General features: G+C 42.6%; 1 protein-coding gene across 1 annotated transcript in view; it reads left to right on the top strand.

The window, feature by feature from the left end:
* Positions 1-8,996: 8,996 nt before the first annotated feature.
* Positions 8,997-17,331, top strand: part of Pdcd4 (programmed cell death 4) — a 35,646-nt gene continuing 27,311 nt past the window's right edge. The window contains exon 1 of the mRNA XM_026389184.2: positions 8,997-9,060. The gene's annotated coding sequence lies outside the window, so the exon portion shown is untranslated. The remainder of the gene's footprint in view (positions 9,061-17,331) is intronic.

Raw genomic sequence — 17,331 nt, forward strand, 5'->3', positions numbered from 1 at the left:
CAAGGCATAACTGCTATTCCTGTGGGAGTATTCAATGCCTCTTTCCCTCCCACCTTCCTTGCTAAAGAACATTCTACCTGCCAAAGTGTCTCCTTCTCTTTCTTTCCTGTTAAGTAGAGCAGGCCACCATCAGGGGGGGAGAAGAACCAGAGGAGCTGGGCTGGGAGATGTCCATTAAAGATGGCAGAAACAGACTCCGAGAGAGACATGGGAAGAGAGGGAGTGACAACAGGAGGGAGAGGAAGAAAGATCTCCTACCTCTGGATAAGATTGCAGGGAGGATTTCGTGAGTTTTGGTGGAGAGTGAAGGGGCAGGGATACAGAGACACTTTGGGGCACCCTTCAGGTTTTAAAGAAACAGAAATAGGGCATTGCTGTGGATCACAATTCTGATCTCACTTCATGTTCTTTGAGGGATCCAAATAATATTTTCTATCTAATCAAGGAGCATCAATTGTAAATCTCATCTTTATAATTTGGACAAATAAGGGGAAAAATAACACTGTCAATCAAACCTTATCATATGACTCATTTATTCGATGCATCCTGGTTTCATCAACGTTAAAATGTGAAAAAAAAATCACTGTATGCATTAAAATGTGTGAAGACAGTACTTTCAGTTTAGATTCTTTAAGATGCAACAATGATCTGGGCCTGGACTGTATGGGGCTCTTAAATCGATTCTCACTGATATATATCAATCTCTTCTCCCCACCCGTTTTCACTGTATAACTCTGACAATGCTTGCTCTATGTGTGTAGAGCACATGTAGAGGGACTCTTTTACTCAATTAAATTGTATGGAGTCAGCCACATTTTCTAAAAAAACTGCATCCAACTCTCTCCAAAAGTCTTCACAGATTTTTTTTTTATTTTAATGACAATCTGAGCGATGGATAGAAAAATAGGCTCATATGCATTCCCCTACTCATTCCCCACACCCACACCACCATCTGGACATCTGGGTGGTCACAATGACTTGGTTTCAGTCCCCCTGTGTATGTTTGGGTTTATGATGGTATTGGTGCCAATAATGTACCAATTGCTCTGAGTATCCCAGGCTCATGAGAAAAGGAGAGAGGAAACAGCACACAAAGAATGCATTTGTGTATGCAGTAGTGGGAGCGGTTTGCTGTGGTTCTAAGAAAGAAACGTGGTACAAATAGAGATCATGGGGACAGATCAGACTGCCTAACGGGAAGAAAGGAGATTTTGTGGCAGAACCTCCAAAGACTATCATCACTTAAGGGATTTTAAAGGAATCTAAGAAGAAGCAGTCAGTAAATCAGGAGAAAACCTGTGAAAGTATGACAACAAGGAAACCCAAGAGAGTATTTTGAGAGAGAGGAGTTTGGGCCACCACAGTAGAAGGCTCCAGGAAGGTCAAATTAGTTGAGTGCCTCAGTGATTTTGAATGTAAGAGAGTTGAAGACTCAGAGTTTTAAATGGTAAAAGTGAGAAAGCTTAGACAGGTGGAAATGCATTTGAGGGGATGCCATTCTCAAACTAGAGTGCTTGAGCCTGGAGCAGTGATGCCCCTTCCTAATCCAAGTTTCAGGAGGCTGAGGCAGAATTGCAGGTTGGGCCGGCCACAGCAACTTAGCAAGACCCTCAGTAACTTAGTGAGACCTTGTCTCAATTTTTTAAAAAAGGACTTGGGGATATAGCTCAGTAGTACAGTGACCACGGGTTCAATCCCCAGTACTAAAATATTGCTACTATTACTACTACTACTACTACTACTAATAATAATAATAATAATAATAACAATAATACTGGTGCTGCTGCTGTACCTGGTATGTCATAACTCATTTTTATCAACTGATGGATGGTCTAGACAGTCATTCTCATTCCCAGCTCTGACTTCTGAATCCCCCTCCATCCACCTCTTAAGACACACTGGGTTCCAATTCCTGAATCAAGTCTGACCCAGATAGGAAACATGGAAACCTTCATACCTCACCATCCTTGAAAGGAGTCACAGAAGAGAGTGTCTACCCCTGTGAGCACACACACACACACACACACACACACACACACACACACGTACACACACACACACATAGTCTGACCCAACCAGGGGTCCGGTGGCTGGCTCTGTTTGCAGGGCTGACTTAAAATGCTGCCAAACTGGTTCCAGAAGCTGGTGCCCTCAGGGGCAGGCTTCTGCCTGAGAACCTTCTTCTTCCACTTTCCTACCTAGTTCTGGTCTCAGGGCCGTCCATATTCCGAGCTCTTATTATTGACTTTTCTTACCCTAATGATCCACATATCATTTGTTTTTGCCTGTACAGTATTTCTTCAATCGTCTTCCTGTGAGAAAAATCACTGCTACCTACAGGAACCCAGTACCTCGACTGGAATATAATGGTCTGTCTCATCCTTTTCAGACAGGTGTTAACGGGATCTAGATCTGATCAGAGTACTTTATCCTCTTAGCCACAGTGATTAATTCAGGGAGAGGAGCATGACCCTGGGCTGACCAAAGTCTTCCCTATGATTCTACCAGAACCATTAAAAAAAAATCCAACACTCTGATTCCAAGATTTGCTAGTTGTGCATCAGTGAGTATAATCTTTAGATCTCTGCACTAGATCAAAACTATTTTCATAATCACGTGGAGATTTGACTTGCCTTTTTCACTGTTTGAGTAAAATACTGGCACCTACCTGTTCCGTGGGAAAGAGCTGAAAGGCAAGAAGCTATGGCTCCTTTCAACAATGGTGTGGTGTGACTGTTTCCTCTCTTGGTCAGTCTTGACTTTGGAATTGGGACCCAGTAGGTCTTGAGTCATGTGAATCCTGTGCTTCCCTTTAGTGACAAAATCAAATTCATTGGTCATACAACTGCAGGGCACCATGAACATGGTGTGTGTGAGTGATCTGACTAGACTTGTTCAGTAGCTGGGACAGCTGTTCTCCCAACTATGTTCCATGTGACTCTGGTGCCACAAGATGCAACTCGTGAAAGGATGCCATAGTTAAATAAGCTTGGGGAGGCTGCATTCTTTATATGCTTTCTTGGAGATTCTCAATGGAAATCTGCACAATAAAGTAGCCTGGGTTACTTTATTTAGTTTTTTCTCTCTCCAACTATTTCATCATGCGATCATTTAAATTCAGAGAATACTGATAATATGTCTTAGAACACTGAGCTTCAGTAAATGCTCTTGACTAGTAAGTCAGTCTTCCATACCCATGGGTTCTACATCCACAGTTTCAACCAGCCATACATAGATCAAAAACATTTGGAATAAAAATTGTTTCTGTACTGAACATGTACAGACTTTTTTTCCTGTCATTATTCTCTAAACAATATAGTATAGCAACTATTTACATAAAATTTGCATTATATTAGCTACTATGAGTGATTTAGAAATGACAAAGTACATAGAATTGTGTGTAGAGGCTATATGCAAGTACTATGCCATTTATGTAAGAGACCTGGACATTTGTGGGTTTGGGTAACTACAAGGTCCTGGAACCAAGGGCCAGTGGAAACTGAAGGGTGACTGTATTTTTGGCAGTGTGCTCAGGGCCTGATATAAGCCCCGCACATCACAGACCCTTGAAAAATTTGTTGAATAAATGAATGAGTCAATGAATGATTGATGCTCTCCCAAGTCCCTGATCTCCTTAGTACTCCTCACATCTACAAAAAGTGAGGTCTTTGCAGTGCATTATTTATGTCATTTTTCCAGCATTGCATTTTGTGCTGTGGTCAGTTGCCTTCCCAAAATGATACGTTCTTCAGGATGTACAGAGATTTTAGGCATTTGAATTTATACCCTCTGTACACAGGGCTGGGGGAACACAACTGGTTTCCATTAACCTAGCCTTTTGGAGGCCTCCCCTCTCTGTGTGGTTTGGGCTGGAGATGAACCACAAGCAAGTCCTTCCCAGCGGTTTTTGTGCCGTTGACAAAGAGCTAACGCCAGCTTTGGAAAAGGAAGGGCCGACAGCAGTTCTGCCTCCACTCTGATGTGGTTGAGCAATAACGAAGCCATAACGAAGCCCCGGGAGCTCTTCTTTGGAGTAGACTGGCTCAGCCTTGTTTCCTTCTTCAAGAAGGAAGAGGCACCAGGAAAGGGAGTGAAAGTGTCTCTGAAACCTTAAGGTTTTCCAAAGCACAAATATGGGGGACAGAGGCAAGAGAAAGAATGTGAAGCCCCTACTCTCTATTATGCTGCAAGCTTGATAATCTACAGCCTGAAGCCAAACCCAACCACTGACTGTTTTTACACTGCCTAAAAACTTCCATCATTTTTTTTAAAAAAAGATTTTATGACATGTGCAAATTATGTGAAATTCAACTGTCATTTTCAAAGATGAAATACATAAAATCTTGTTACACATCAGCACTAACAGATGAACATTTGCAATACAATTTGATAGAAGACACTTTGAATCTCAACTAAGTCAAATGTTATTCCTCAAAAAGGAATTTTATTATTATCATTAGGAGACCTATATTACCCACAAGCTCTACCCAGTTTTTATTATTATATTTTGAACTTCATCAATAAAATTCTCATAGAAATTTGTTTTCTTCCTTTGCCTTCCAAGTTCCTATATAAGAGCTTAGATTTTGCTTCTTGCCCTCAAACTTCAAATATTTATTAGATGGTTACTTACAGAAAAACTCTGCTCAAGTGGATTATCTGCAATGATTTAAGCTGTCATACGTGGCAGGGGAGAAGAGAATCTAAGTGGATTCATCCAGTATTCATTTAGTCACCAGGTTCTTATGGGAACCATCTATGTATGAGGTCCTACCACTGGTGGACAAAGCAGACATGCAGACATGGTCAGTGCCCTCACAGGGGATTTACTATCTAAAGGCAGGTCCTTATAAGTTGACCAGCTTGTGTGTGCATGTAGATAGGATGATGAGTCAAAGTGACCCCTGATGGCTTTGGAATTTTCAATGTGTCAGCTTGTCAGCCAGGACATGGCTGTTCAGAGGGCCCTGACTGAGAAATTCCGGAAGGGTGTATAAGGAAGGTAGCATCAGGTGAGCACCATGAGACCACAGGGGAGAAGCCAAGTCCGGAATGTCAACCAGGATAGGGTGGCGCTGTTATATTGGTTCAGGCAGGAGGCCAGAGAGTTAGCCAAAACAGCACTAGCACAGGAAAAACAAGGAGACCGGGCACCAGAGCGAGCCAGCCTGTGCCGTGGCCTTTTCTCTACTCTCTGTAGAGGACAACAGGGCTGAAGGTCTTCTCAGCACAGCAAGGATGCAGGGAGGGCCCTCTCAGGAGGGGCAGGACGTCACAGTCTTGGCTTCCTTCCTTCAGATTAGGAATTTGTCTTTTCTTGTAACTGTTGCCTTCAGAAGAAGAGTCCAGGAACCCTTCTTTTGCTTCTCTCAGAAAATCTGTGGATAAGACCACAGGCACATCACCTTTTGGACACCCTGCCGATGAGGGTATGGTACTAAGGGAAAACAGAGGTGTTCCAGGCAGTGAAGCCAGACTGCCTTTGGTCTGAGGCAACAAGGCCACTTGATGCTCAGGTCCCTCTTTGGCCTCTAGGTTGGCAGGTAGGAAGCGAGTCACACCTAGACTGTGTAACCTTTCCTCAAAAAGCCGCAGCCCAGAGAGACCATCTAGGTGCCTCAGTGACCACTCTCCAGGGCCTGCCATAGAATTCTGAGGATCCCAAAACAGAGGCTTAGGTTGGAAGCAGAGCATCTCCCCCAGGGCATCCCTGAAACTCACCCCTTGCCTCTCTGTGAACAGAAATCACCCAAAAAATGGCTCTGGGGGCTGATCATATACTGATGCCTGTCTGCCTGGGTCCATAAAAGCCCAGGTGGAATCCTATAATGTGAGCCATTTCCGCAAACCCACCCTGGGAGCAGCATGGCAACTAGAAGGATCATGGACTTAGGGGCCAGGTGAACTTCGCCTGCAGTCCTGGTTCTGCAGCTTCATCATTTGATGTGTGTGAGTGATAACATCTATAAGCCTCAGCAAACTTATATATAAAGTGGAGATAGTGATTGAATCTATTAAAAATATATGTAAACAGAGAGGTCAAAGTCTTCTTTATCAACCAAATCCCCTTTCCAGATGTGCATATAACAACACATATAAAATATCATTCTTTTCAGTGACCAAATAGTATTTCCTAATATGGGTATATCAAAATTAACACAGCCTACTGATTTTTTTTAGCTTGGTTCAATTTTTTTGCTACTACAAATCTTGCTGCAAAGGACATGCATGTTTATGTATCTATGTTATGATTTCAATCCCTTGCATGTGAGATTTCTGGGTCAAAAATTATAGACATTTAAAACTCTAGTAGATTCTACCAAATCACTTCACTCCTAAACTTGTGCTGATGGATGCTTGCATTCACAGTGGATGAGAGTCCTCTTCAATATATCTTTGTGAGCACTGGATTCTATTAATTTTGTAACGTTTGCATTTCATGCTTATTAGCCATCTGCCTTTCTTCTCTGAATTCTTTGTTTATATTCCTTGCCTATTTTTCTGTTGGGATGTTCAAGTTGTTCTTACTCATAGGCACTCTTTGTACATTAATCATGGCCATCTGTCAGCAGAGAGACAAGACACTGTGCTTTGAAACACGGAGAGACAAGTAGGAGTCAGAGTTTGAAGCAGGTACGGTGCACTAGGAGTCTGTGTTTGACTTGAGGCATCTTCATCCTCCCTCTGTTAAAGGTTTCAAAGATTTCACCCAAGTCTTAACTTTATCTGTGTTGTCTTTCATCATGCAGGAGTTCAAAATGTTCCAGTATTCAAATCAGTCATTTCTTTTTTTTTTTCTTTCCTTTATGGCCTCTGGGTTTCCTGTCTTGCTTAAGCAGTCTTTTCATCCTGATGTTACATAATTCGTCTTCTGTGTTTTCTACAAATACTTTTAGGGATATATCTATATCTATATCTATATCTATATCTATATCTATATCTATATCTAACACAAACAAAAACTTTAAGGGATGGATAGATTTTGTGTGTGTGTGTATGTGTGTGTGTGTGCGCGCGCACACACACACACTCATATGCACGTGCATATTTCAGAAATCCATACTTGGGGGGCTGGGGATGTGGCTCAAGCGGTAGCGCGCTCCCCTGGCATGGGTGCCGCCCAGGCTCGATCCTCAGCACCACATACAAACAAAGATGTTGTGTCTGCCGAAAACTAAAATGTAAATAAAATATTTTTTAAAAAAAGATTACAGATCAGGGCTGAGAATATAGCTTAGTCAGTAGAGTGCTTATTTTAAAAAAAGAAAAGAAAAGAAAAGAAATCCGTACTTGAAATTCCTTCTTTCCCTTCTCCTGCAGCAAGTATGCCACATGCTCACATGAGTTGCTGGAATTTCACACTCTCAATACAAGTAAAGACAAAATGAATTTACATACCAGGGCAGCTCATCAATAAAGGCATTCATTGGGATCATTCCTAAACAGTTGGATAGTAGGGGATAGGAAAGGTAGCAGAATACAACAGTTACTAATAGGGCATTATTTAAAAATGTGGATGTGTAACCAATGTGATTCTGCAACCTGCATTTGGGGTAAAAATTGGGAGTTCATAACCCACTTCAATCTAATGTATGAAATATGATATGTCAAGAGCTTTGTAATGTTGTGATCAACCAATAAAAAAAAGGGGGAAAAAAAAAGCAAATTGAGACCAATGTAATTAGCCATCGCTGCCCCAGTGGATAATTTGGATAATGTTTTAGACCTTTTTAGTAGTACTTACATCTCTATTATTTGATTTGTTACATGGGCCAAACTCTGATATGTAGGAGAACTGGCATAACCACCTTGACTTCCAGAGCACTTGTGGAAGACTTAGGTATTTTCTGATATCTAGAGGTTCAGCATGTTAGAGTTTCCCCATATAAGCCCCCAAACATTTTTAACTTGAAAAATATTTTCCTAAAATACTATCCTGTAAAGTCCTGCCTTGCTAAACTGTCACTAGAGAGCTGGAAAGCCCTTATATCAATTATCACACTAGGCTCCTGGGTTTGATGGCCTCTGGAGTTGTTGATATGCACCAACTGTTTGCCCTGGGACTAACTGGCCCCTTGTGGCTTTTAAAGATCTTGTTTCTTCCCTACATTTTTTTCTTTTCCTTCCCTTGCTTTCCTGTTTGTTTCCATTGGTAATCAGTGTGTTGATCTCTAGCAGCCAAACTCCCTGTTAATCAATGATTTTTTATCTACTGGTAGGCCAGAAAGCCAGAAAACCAAGCATACCTTCACTCTATGTGAAGTGGGAAAACTCAGGCTCCAGGAGAAGATCTAAGGGGCTTTCCTCTGAGCAAAGGAGAGAGAGGACAGGTGAGGTGAGTTACTCATTTACAGATCCTTAAGGATTTTCTCCCTGGTTTCCACATTGATGAAGTATTACTGCATTTGTCCCACTTTGCAGATGAAGAAATGCAAACCCATGAGACACAGTGACCTGGGTCAACCCCAGGTCTCATGGCAAGCAAGGGACAGAACAAACACTAAAATATGCATGTCTTCCTCAACTCCATGGCCCTGTGAGGTTTAGCCTTATGAGCCAAAAGCCTGGCTGGGACAGATCTCCCCAGGAGCCCTCCTGGATTCTCTCCAGGACTGTAGACCAGTTTAGGACCCTTATCCCTCTGGGAGGCCTAACCAATTCCACAATCTACCTGGATCCTTTTTGCTAATGAATCAGGTCCCTTCATCATCAGGAATTAGTTTGGCAAATAGCTGTGTTTATACCAAGACTCTTAGTTTACTGCAGTTGGGGCCTGCAGGGGACTGTTCAAGCTTATCTTCTCTAGATAGCAACTTGCTGAGGGCTGCACAATTCTGACCCAGATTGAAATCAGCTGCTGCAAAACACCTAGTCCTGAACACACACACACACACACACACACACACACACACACACACACACACACACACCAGGTGACTTGAGACAACTGCCACTGACATATCCTTTCCTCAACAGGCCGACTCCTTCCCAGAATGCTGAGATCTGGGCCAAGGCAAGCTGACAGGGCAACAAAGGTCCCAGAGGACCCTGTCTGTTGAGGTAGGACTGTTTCCTTGATCTGGACACCTGTCTCCTGCTCCACCTGCCTTGTTCTCAAGTCTTTCATGAAAGGGGAGGGCTGGGTGAGAGGGCAAAGGAAAGAGAGGATGGGCATCGGGCTGCAGAATACTCACAGCAGGATGAAGGGGCAGCTTTGGGCCACTACACATTTTATGCAAATCCTGAAGTGTTTTATTCAGGGAATAAGGCCCTTTGGAAAAATGATCTTTCTCTTTTAGAAATTTCACAGTCTGGGTTCTCCAGGTGGCAGAAGACTAACAAAAGGCTCCAACCCCCATGGCTCTGATGTGCCAACAGTTGGCCCTCTAATGTCTTAACTACCAGTGAAGACCCTTCAGGGACTGACCACCACTTTCCTTCTCTCTCCAGCCAGGAATTACCCTTTTTCTGTTTTCAACCTTTGTAGTCTTGTATCTGTGCCCCTCCTAAGGCATTTATCACTTTCCACTGCATACAATACTTATTTTTATGGGTCTTATCATTTCTATGTGTTCCTTAGGGGTGGGGCCTTTGCTTGGTTATCTCTGTACCCTAAGGCCTTAGGTATGGCGTGAGCTGTGGGGTGCTTAATAAAATTTGTTGAGGTAAACAAGGAACCCTCCCACAGGACTGAGCTCACCCTGAGAGAAACAAGGAGGCATCCAAATTCCCCACTGTACTCAGAATTAGGACGATATTTTCACTCTGGCCTGCACAGACAGCATTTAGGATAGACACTTCAAGGTCATGAAGTCCAATTCTTCCTTTTCAGGGACAAGGAAATAGCAGTAGGCTAGGGACAGTAGATGTTATTAGCTTCATTTACAGCTGAGGGAGCAGGAGTCCTAGCAGCCGAAGCAATTTTCCTAAAGACAGACTGGTAGAAGGTGGTAGAGCTGGAATTTAAACCTCGTTCTCACTGACACCAAAGCCCACTTTCTGTTGTAAAGGAGCCCACAGCCTTGGTCCCTTAAGATCTGGCTCCCTGCTGGATTTTCGGAAAATGGCTGTGGCTGGCCAGGTCTGGGACACTTTAGGTGCTCAGGCAGGCAGCAGCTGACTCCAGTCTTTCACGGCTAGGCCACTGGAGAAGCTGATAAACTCTGCCTGCCTAAGGCCTGGCAGCCCAGCTACCCCAGCTGGGGCTTTTCACAGAAGAGTCACCAGGCAGGTACTAGAGCATCACACAGAGAGCCCTTGTCCAGAGGACATGGTGTTTTCTAGTCAGGAGTTTGTGTTGGCCACACTGGTAGGGGCCGGGGAAGTGGAGGCCTCCAGGCTTCTGCCAGTGGGGCTCTGCTCCAAGAAGGCAAAGGGGAGGAGTGGGCCCTTGGGCCAAGCAGGACCTGAGTGAAAACCTGTGAGAGCAATGGCCTGGGTGGTATTCAGGGCAGTGGCTGAGGAATTTCTCAAGGGCTTGAACTGAGTCTTGTGTCTATAGGCTACAGTGGGCAGTAGAAATCTCAGATTGATAGTCTATTGCCATTACTCTTGAGAAACCTCGGACAAAGTTGTGAACTTTCTGAGCCTCCATTTCCTCATTTGTCATGTGAGAAGGTTAATAGCAGTCTCTTGCTGAGCGTAATGAGGACAGGCAGACATGGGGTGTGCTGGATATACAGTAGTCACTTAATAAATGGTGGAATCCCTATGATTTTTTATAAGTATTGCCTCAGTTTCTAGGTTTATAAATTAACAAAAGGCTGGGGCTGCAGAGAACACTCAGGCAATGTGTCAAATGATTATGGACTGAGAAAAGAAAACAAAATCACTATGAATAGATCCACATTTAGAGGAACTCTGGCCCAGAAACAGCTGGGGGAAGATGATCTGTTTCTAGTTAGGGAGCAGCCAATGAAAGAACGTATAGAGTTGTTGCTTCACAAATGTTCTCAACTTAGCATGTGTAGGGGGCTTGTGTGCGTGTGTGTGGTGAGTGGTGTGTGGAGTGTGTTTTGTGTACATATGTGTGTGGTGCTTCTTAAGTCTATACTAAGGTTTCTCATCCTCAATAATGCTTCATAGCAAAGAAAGGAAGAAACATATTTATTATGCAGACACTTAATCCTTCAGATACATTTTTTCTATAGTTCTCCCAATGGCTCCCAGACAAGCAAACAAGGTGCAGAGAGGCCATTTATTTACCCCCACCAGATGGTTAGTGCAGAGGCCAACCTGGACCTAAACTGCCTGACAACCACAGGCATTGTGGGCTTGACTCCTGAAAGAAGAAACCCCCAAATGCAAATAGAGTCAGGGTTCTGTCCTGTGGTTTGATCTTCAGGCAGCTTTTCTTGTGGTGTGTCACCCAAATAGCTGTGCTCTGCTCTGGCTCCCAGACCTGCCACTTCCTGCATAACTCATTGCCATTCTGGTTTTATTTTTGTCAGCTCTTCCTCTGAACCAGGCCTCACCCCGGTGAAGCAGGCTCAGTGAGGATAGAAGCCTGACCCCTGGGCCTGCCCTAGCTCCAGACAGTTGGTGGAGCCTGCATGTTCTGCCCAGGATCCAGTGTGGCAGGGAGCCCTGGAAAACCCAGCTTCTTATCATTCCTGGGGGGCCCCTATGAACTGTCAAAGTTCCCCTTCTGGCACGTTCACAGAAAAGTCAGGCTTCAGCTATGAGCACGGAAAGCTGCTGGTTGAGGTTTATTTTATTCTCTTGAACAGCTCCCTGCAGGCCCAGCAAATGATAGACAGGCAGATGCTGAGCTAAACCAGGAAGTGAAACTCCAAGGAGAGTCCAGACAGAAATTTTATTAGTTCCTTTATTCTTTCACCAAACATTTATTAACAAGAACGTACCAGGTGCATGTTGCAGAGCAGGGTTTTGCCTTTCAGGAGCCTATGGTCCAGTGGGGAGTCAATGTGAAAACAAAGAACCCAGACTGGGAGACCAGCCTGAGAACACAGAGGCAAATAATGGGAGACTCTTCACTCCACCCTGGTCTGGAGAAAACTTCTCACAGGAAGTATTTTGCCCAAGTCTGAAGGATCAGTCAGAATTCAATAAGTAGAAATAATATCCATAGCAATCAAAGTATACTTATTAGGCACTTATGATATGGCAAACATCCTACTAAGTACTTTACCAATATTATTTCATTTTAACAACAGCCCTAGCACAACAAGGACTGTATTCTATTTTACAGGTAAGGAAAAGGAGGGTCAGAGAATGTGAAGTAACTTGCTCAAAACTAGTATTTCATTTGTTGAGACCAGGCTTCAACATAAGGCAGAGTTCACCAGGGAAGACATAGGTATGCTTTGCTAAACTGTTTAGATTTCATGAGGCACCAAGGAGCAAAGGGCAATAAGATGGATTTGTTTTTGAAAGATTCCTTAAATGAGATAGGAAAACTACACACTTGAACATGTGGGCCCACCTGGAAACAAGGTCACATATATTGCTACAGTAGTGGCTGGGAAAAAGTCCTTTCACAGGACAAGTACCAACTTATCTATGGCCCTGTTCCCTGCAGCCTTAGGGCCTCTGCTTTTTAAAAGGTCTCCCCTATGCCTGCAGAAATTTTATAGAGCTTCCTATGCCTTGGATGTAGAAAGCACATATAGTCTTAATGCATCACCCTAGGCTAGATCCCCTCTGATTATGCAAGAGCTCAAGACACTTCACAGGTGGGACTTCAAGTATTCCCAGGCCTCTAGTATTCCCTGAGAAAGCTACTGTTAGGGCTGTTACTCACTCGAACATCTTTGACAGTGAGCTGTAATCAGTGCTCCTTTCCTCTGAGATAGGGAATTCTCCCAGAGAGTAACAATTCCTCTCAGAATAACTTTGGTCCTTTGAAAAGAAGCATTTGCTCTTTAAGATCATGTGATCATGGCTTGTAAAATCTTGCTGGCTTTAAAGAGCTTGTATAGTTTGTAAAAACCAGTTCCATCAATGCCCCGGCCAAGAGTTAGCAACCTGTGTTTGTTAAAGTCTGTGGTTTTGAGCCTACTATATGTATTCATCACAGTGAATAACACTGACCCAACTTTACTGTGTTGATTCCATTTGGTTCTACTGCCTTGACATTTGCCTTGTCCCTCCAAAGAGTTCTTAAAAGAAGGTAACTCATAAGCAAAATCATTGTACCACACACTTCCTAAATAGAAAGAAGTATAATCATCACAGATGGCTATAAGCAGAATCTTGGACCATCAGCCAACCCAAATCTCACAGCTCCAGAGAGCACCTGGGAGACCTTTTAAGTTCTACAGCTTCAGAGTAGTTAAAAGAACAAAGGCCACACATCCAGTTAATTGCAGAATAAACGGCCTCTGGCCTTTTAGCCCAGATCCCATTCTACTGAATTGGTGTTTCCCAAAGTATTTTATAAGATATTAGTAAACAAGCACAAAGAGTGCCATGGTCCAAGTAAGTTCAGCAAACATGGAGTTAAAGAAAATCACAGGGGTTTACTTATGACATTGTAATTTTCCATGTCAAGAGATGATAAGCAGTTTTCCTAAACTTACTTCATCCTAGCACCTTTTTATGAAAGTGGGAGACTCTTCTGTGGAGCACCATGTGAGAAACCGTATGCTGTGCTTTCTCTCTTTGATAAATTCAATAATTTTTAATAATAAATTCATGGGTGATGGAGCTGTGACTTCTGTTTAGGAAATTTGGGGAGATTCAGCTTTTATTTCTGACCTATTGAGGTCAACCATAATGAAAGGTAGCTGCCATACCTGACCAGAATGAGGTATCAATGAGATGGCATTTCCATCTCTTTTTAGGACCACTACTGTCCTAAAAGTCAATTTTATTTTGTTTTGCTGTTGTGGTTTCTTTGAACACATTTTGATTTTACATCTAATTTGACACACAAAATAAAGTTTGGTGGCTTCTCCTGGTGAGATGCTTATTCTAAACATGGGCTCAAACGCAGTAACATGCAATTTTCTAGAAGTTCCTGATCTCTTTGTGGATATGACCCTTTATGGCACCTTATAAAAATTATGGAACTGTTATGAGATCAGATGCACATTTGTTATAAAAATTGCATAAAACTTTAGGGTATTCATGTGCCCTCTGAAGCCCATCAATCAATTACCAGCCTAGTTTCATTGCTCCCAGAGAACTTTCTGAAAACAACAACATACACACACCAACACAAAACACAAGAAATGGTGGTAAAATTTTCACTTGCCCCTCAGCAGTTATTTTTTTTCTTTCCTTTGAATTCTTGGGTTTTGGAGGATGGCTTGTTGTCAGCTAGTTCCTGTTGTTGTTGGCTTTGTCAATTGTGCTGAAGAGTTGCCAGTCATGTCCTTGTTTGTGCTCAGTTGCAGAACTTAGGGATTTCCTGGAGCTGTGTTTTAAAAGTACCAGTCTTAGTTCTTAGTTTTTCTTTCTGAAAGCTGCCCTGCTAGCTTTGTGGATAGAAAAAGAAAGAAAGAAAGAAAGAAAGAGAGAGAGAGAAAAAAAGAGAGAAAGAGAGAAAGAAAGAAAGAAAGGACAGAAGAACAAGGCACAAGCAGAGAATCATATGGGAAAAGGACGGTGGCTACAGTAATGGGATCAGATGCTATGGTTTTAACTGTAACTTGCCTGGAGCCAGATTGTTTCCCCTCTCTGGATCTCAGTTTGTGTTGTTTATCTGTAATCTGAACAAGTTTGCCTCAACTAGGTCATCTCTCAGGCCATTTTTTCATAGGAACAACTGTATTTTTATTATAAACATTTAACAAAAAACAAACAAACAAAAATCTCCCTTGGCTTTCCTGGTTCTCTTATTGCAACCACTTTATTTTATTTTTTTAATCAAAATAAATATAGGTTTGATCTGTTAACTTCTTTTTCTTTGTGTGTTCCCTTTTAACTAGTATTTACCTCTCAAGCCTCCTCTCCACCCTTCTTTCTGTAGAGCTGGCTCTCTTAATCACAGTTCATCTATTTCTCTTATGTTCCAGCAGGAAAAGGCCCTCATTTCTATCCCATGGCTCTAGCTGTGTATGGTATTTAGGAGGCAAGCAGAAACTGTGCAAACACAGAGAGGGGAAGAGGGCATATGGTAGTTATGTGCGATTAGGGCTCATTGGAGAAGAGAAGGTTAAGTCTGAGATGTGTGAAGCCTAGCCAAGGACCCAGTGTTCCAGAAGAATACAAATAAAGCCCCCTACAATGCAATTGGAGGAGCATAACTAATCATAATTAAATGTAGGGTGTGGCAGTTATATGAAACACTGAAGAGCATGGGGTTGATTGGACCATGATTGCAAAAGTCTGAGAAGCTAGAGTTTGCACAGGCTTAGAACTCAGGCCAGGTATAGGAGATGTCAAAAAAATTTATGGGCTTTTTGGGGAAAGATGTCTTGCTGGAGTTCTTCTACCTTAAGTAAGCTTTTTCTAAATCCTTAAGTAGCAGGAGTGATATGGCCGGGGATAAAACCCACAAAAGACAAATGCATCCAGAAAACCCCTTGAAACCTGATTGGGGAAGTAAAACCATATTATTCTTTCAATACCTCTTGGCACTATATTAAAATATTGCATGTACTTCTTTGTGCTATGCTTCACATACTCCACGCTCTTTACTCCAGGAAAGAGATTCTTAAAAATGCCCCATGAACATTTTCTGAACATATAAATTCTCTCCATCTCCTTCTGTCTCTCTTTCTTATTTAGGACCTTAAAATGGATTCATCTGATACAGGGAGGCTATGAGAACCAGAACTGGGCTCAAATACTTGACTTGTGTTCAAGAGACTCAAGGTTGCGTGGCAGAAAGAATCCAGCCCAGCCTGGGTGCTAGAAGGTCTGGATTCTCCCTGCCCCTAGGATCCCTACAAGGCTGGTATACTGAAATGGCATTTACACTTGTGGCTCATCATGATGCTGTGACCAATTGTGTGGGTTTGGGTGGTACACTAAATTTCTCTGGGTCTCTATTCCTCCATTTGTAAAATGAAGAATTTGAGTTAGAGAACCCCCAAATTTCCTTTCAGCATAAAAGTTTCATGATTACCAGATACCTGCTTAAGCCCCAATTTCCTTCATGTTTAAAGCATGCACAATCTTGTCTGTTTCATAGGGAGGTGGTGTAAGTGTATGTGAAAGTGCTCAGTAAGCCTTAAAACACAAATGCTAGCTTTCCTTAGAATTCTTTTTGCAGCTCTTTCTTCATAGCATATTTCATTTTCTTTTTATTTGTGCTAAATAGGAATTCATAAAACCCAGGTCTTGGTTTGACAAAAGGAAGCAGGATGTCAGTTCAGGTAGATGAAGACATTATAAATGGCAGCAGCATCTCAAAGTTCTTTGGACAGAGGCTGACTGGACCTACCCTCAGTCTTCAGAAAGATGGCCTCTTCTCAGTCTCATGTGAGCACATGAACAGTGTTTACTAAGAATCAGAGTTCTCAAAATGGGGCTTTGCCTGAAGCATGAAGACTGGAGAGAGTTCTAAGGACAATACTAGTAATTCTAGGTGCTTATCTTTTGCTTTTCATCTGTGCATTTCCAAGTACTTTACCTACATTAACTCATTAGCACTCCAAACCTTACAACAGTCATCCATCATTCCCAGCTTTGGGATGAGGGAGGTGAGATCATCTAAGCTCTGCATCCAGAGAAAGCCTCTTCTTGAGAGTGACAGTACTTTTCTGTCTATAGCTCACAGAATCCTCTCCTGCCACCAGTGGCAAATTCATATCTTGACTCCTGTTCAAAGAACTCCCGTTGTGCTCAGTACCTTGCCCAGCATCTCAGAATGTCAAAACTGGAACAGCTCTCCAAATCCCCCCCCCCCCACAGTGGGCAATTCTGTGTTTTATAGTCTAGAACATGGCTTATTCAACTGATCTAGGGAAGAAAAGTGAAATGACCAAAGCAATACAATTAGGGGCAAAATCAATAACTTCAGAGGTGAAAAACAGAACTATCTCCTACCCTTGATCCCACACGCGCAAACAAGCCAAACACTCTTTCCCTCTATGCACTGTAACAGTGTTTGAACCTGAGGTGCATGGGGAAGATGAGGTATACCTGTTGCTGCCTCTGAACAGCTCTCTCATCCTGGATGACTGTGGTGGCCCTTCCTCTCCTCAGTCCTTGGAGTGAGTCATTTTGCAGGGAAATGAAGTTGCAATTCCATCATTCTGAACAGAATGAGGTAAAAGGAGGCGTTCTCTTCTCTTATCCAACAGCTAAATCAAGATTAAGCCCACAGGCTCAGGGCTATAAGAAATGGAAAGCTTGTTCATGAATGATTATAATATGAAATGAAAATGTACATTGTGGCCCAGAATATCGGCAGCCCTT

Source organism: Urocitellus parryii, chromosome 5, assembly GCF_045843805.1.
Source record: "Urocitellus parryii isolate mUroPar1 chromosome 5, mUroPar1.hap1, whole genome shotgun sequence".
NCBI classification, from domain to species: domain Eukaryota; kingdom Metazoa; phylum Chordata; class Mammalia; order Rodentia; family Sciuridae; genus Urocitellus; species Urocitellus parryii.